At 47.8% G+C, this 3,885-nt stretch overlaps 1 pseudogene; it reads right to left on the reverse strand.

The window, feature by feature from the left end:
- Positions 1-294: 294 nt before the first annotated feature.
- LOC117068139 lies at positions 295-413 on the reverse strand (annotated as a pseudogene).
- Positions 414-3,885: the final 3,472 nt, after the last annotated feature.

Below are 3,885 nucleotides of genomic sequence, written 5' to 3' on the forward strand. Positions count from 1 at the left end.
AAAAAAATTAAACATAGTTACCATATGACCCAGCAATTCCACTCCTAGTTATGTACTCAAATAAATGGAAACATATGTCCACACCAATTGTACATGAATGTCTACAGCAGCATTATTCATAATAACCAAATAGAAACAGCCCAAATCATGATTAACTGAGGAATGCATAAATAAAATGTGGCATATCCATTTAATGGAATATTATTTGACCACAAAAAGAGAAATTAAGTACTGATATACACTACAGCATGGAAGAAACTTGAAAAATTAGGCTAAATGAAAGAAGTCAGTCACAAAAATTGCATGATTACATTTATTTATGTTTATTTTTATTCCATCCTCAGATAGGGGACACATCAAACTGATAAGAACAGATACTACACTTGATTTTAGCTGAAAGGTCAATAAGTAATTTGCATGATTCCATTTATATGAAACATCCAAAGCAGGGAACTGTAGGTGGTTCTCTAGGGCAAGGAGATGTTGGGGGGTGAGTGTAGAAAGAAGGACTGACTGCTAAAATGTATGAGATTTCTTTTTTTATCTTTTTGAGACAGGGTCTCATTCCATCGCCCAGGATGGAATGCTGTGGCACGTGATTACGGCTCACTGCAGTCTCGACTTCTCCAGGCTCGGGGGATCCTTCTGCCTTGACCTCCCACGTAGTTACAGGCACATGCCACCATACCTGGGTCATTTTTTATTTTTATTTTTTGTATAGGCAGGTTTTGCCATGTATAGCATTTTTGTATAGGCAGGTTTTTGCCATGTTGCCCAGGCTGGTCTCAGACTTCTAGACTCAAACCATCCACCTCAGCCTCCAAAAGTGCTGGGATTACAGGCGTGAGCCAATGCACCCAGCTCAGGTATGAAGCTTCTTTTGCGGGTGATAAAATGTTCTAAAGTTGATTGTGATGACAGCTGTGTAACTTTTGTGAATTATACTAAAAGACCTATGAAATGTATACTTTATATTTGTGAATTGTATGTGAATTATATCTTTGTTTTAAAAAGTCCTCTGTGTAGGGAAGAATGCCTGTGTTTTTAGTGGGAAGTGAATCAAGCAGGGAAGCAAGACTTCCTCCATCTCAACACCACTGGATTCATATTTCAAGAAGTCTCACAAATTAGCCGGGCATGGCGGCACGCACCTGTAGTCCCAGCTACTCCGGAAGCTGAGGTAATGAAGAAAGAAAAAGACCCCCTCACATTGTTTTATGTTGTTTTATACTCAGTACCTGTTTTAAGAAAAAAAAACAAGGAAGTAAAACCAAAGACAGGCAGCCCGGCGCCAGGCCCAAAACCAGGCCTGGGTCTGCCTGGCCTAAACCCAGTAGTTAAAAATCAACTTATAGCTTAGAAACCGATGTCATTCATAGATTTCAGACATTGTGTAGAAGAACACTGTGAAACTCCCTTCCCTGTTCTATCAGTGCATTAAACCGCTGTCACGTATCCCCTAGATTGCTCAATCAATCACAACCCTTTCATGTGAAATCTTTAGTGTTGTGAGCCCTTAAAAGGGACAGAAATTGTGCACTCGGGGAGCTTGGATTTTGAGACGGTAGCTTGCCGATGCTCCCAGCTGAATAAAGCCCTTCCTTCTACAACTTGGTGTCTGAGAGGTTTTGTCTATGGCCTGTCCTGCTGCAGTAAGAGAACTGCTTGAACCTAGGAGGCAGAAGTTGCAGTGAGCCGAGAGTGTGCCATTGCACTCCAGCCTGGGAGATGGAGTGCAAGATTCCGACTCCATTAAAAGAAACAACAACAAAAAAAGAAGCCTCACTCAGTCCAGTGTCCGCCTAAGGAAAATCTACCCCAAGCAGGCTTTGTACCCTGTCTTTCCTATTATGCTTCATTTCATTTGGTAACTTTTGTAAATGTTTCTTTTATTTGAATTTCCTTTCAGATAGATTTTTAATAAGAGCAAAGAGAGATCACAAAAATATGCAGCAGATGTTTCCTCTGGAACAGGGAACTAGAGGTCAGGGACGGGAAGGCACATAAGATGCAACCTTTGTATATTTGAAATTTTTTTATTTTTTATTTTTATTTTTATTTTTTGAGACGGAGTTTCGCTCATCGCCCAGCTAGAGTGTAGTGGTGTGATCTTGGCTCACTGCAACCTCCGCCTCCCAGGTTCAAACGATTCTCCTGCCTCAGCCTCCTGAGTAGCTGGGATTACAGGCTCCCGCCACCACGCTCGGCTAATTTTTTGTATTTTCAGTAGAGACAGGATTTCGTCATGTTGGGCAGGCTGGTCTGGAACTCCTGCCCTCAGGTGATCCACCCTCCTCGACCTCCCAAAGTGCTAGGATTACAGGCGTAAGTCACGGCGCCCGGTTTCTTTGTTTGTTTGTTTTGGGTTTTTTTTTTTTTTTTTTTTTTTTTTGAGATGGAGTTTCACTCTTGTTGCTCAGGCTGGAGTGCAATAGCAGGATCTCAGCTCACCGCAACCTCTGCCTCAGCCTACTGAGTAGCTGGGATTACAGGCATGCGCCACCATGCCCGGCTAATTTTGTATTTTTAGTAGAAATGGGGTTTCTCCATGTTGGTCAGATTGGTCTCAAACTCTCGACCTCAGGTGATCTGCCTGCCTGAGCCTCCCAAAGTGCTGAGATTACAGGTGTGAGCCACTGCGCCCCGCCTGTTTGAAATTTTTGCCACTGGCTTTAAAAAATAAAATTGGCATCTCATTTAGATGTAAAAAAAAATTCAACTCAAATGTGCAAGAGATGTCTAAAGCCTGTGCATAATATACATTCAAAAAAGAGGTGGGAGAGAGGATTTCAGGGTCTGGAAGGTGGAAACTGCCCTGGCCTTAAAAGGAAAAAATGATGGGACACTTGAGGGTGCTGGGGGTAGGGACTGGAGCGGTGTAGACAAGCCAGGGCCTAGACCTGCAGACTTTGCTTCTGTTTGTACTAATTCTGAAACTTGGCCCCGAGCCAGGGCTGGGGCTATGTCTAATTGGCCAGATGTAGCTTCGCTGAGCAGATTGTGTCTTCAGTTTGACAGGAAAGAAATAAGAATAAGGCAGTTTAGTAGGCAGCACAGGCTTCCTGGAGCAAGGAAGACTGAGGCGGCGAAGGAAAAAAAAATGCTAGCTGGTCCTCAAACAGGGCCAGAGGGGACCAAAGGGGACCAGCTGGCTGGGTACAGCCGGCCCGGCCTGAGAGAATTTCCGCTCTCACACAAAGCGTGGCCCCTTCCCACACCGCCCCAGGGAGCCCCAGAGGCCACAGCTCGGCCAGGCCCGGACGTTCAGTGTCTCCCAAGACCAAGAATAGCCACAGTCAGGTCCTGGCCCAAATCTAGGAGCCCAGCCCCAAGCCCCTACCCCTCTGGGGAATTTCCCCAATTTCCGCAGGCACAGGATGCATTCCCAACCGCCTCCGCCTCCCCACCGCTCACTCTTCCACCTGCCTCCCACCGCGCCTCCTCCTCCCCCACCCCTGACCCATCCAGCCTCCAACTGCTCCACCCCTCACCCTCCCACCTGCCTCCCACCCCACATCCGTCTCTCCTACCTCTCACCCCCACCTGCCTCCCACCCTACCTCTGCCACTTCCACCTCTCACCCCCACCTCCCTCCCACCCTCGCCTCTGCTTCCTCCACCTCTCACCACCCACCCCCACCCCCACCTGCCTCCCACCCCACCTCTGCCTCCTCCACCCTTCACCCCCTACCCCTCACCCCCACCTCTCTCCCACCCTCGCCTCTGCCTCCCCTACCCCTCACCCCGCTACTTTCCTCTCACCCCACCTCAGCCACGCCTCCCACCCTCGCCTCTCCACGCCCTCCCATCCCACTTCAGCGGCGCCTCCCACCCCTCACACCCCGACCTGCCTCAGCCGCGCCCCCCACCCCGTCTCTCGGGTAGT

The sequence above is a fragment of the Trachypithecus francoisi genome, unplaced genomic scaffold, assembly GCF_009764315.1.
Source record: "Trachypithecus francoisi isolate TF-2019V2 unplaced genomic scaffold, Tfra_2.0 Lachesis_group20, whole genome shotgun sequence".
NCBI lineage: Eukaryota > Metazoa > Chordata > Mammalia > Primates > Cercopithecidae > Trachypithecus > Trachypithecus francoisi.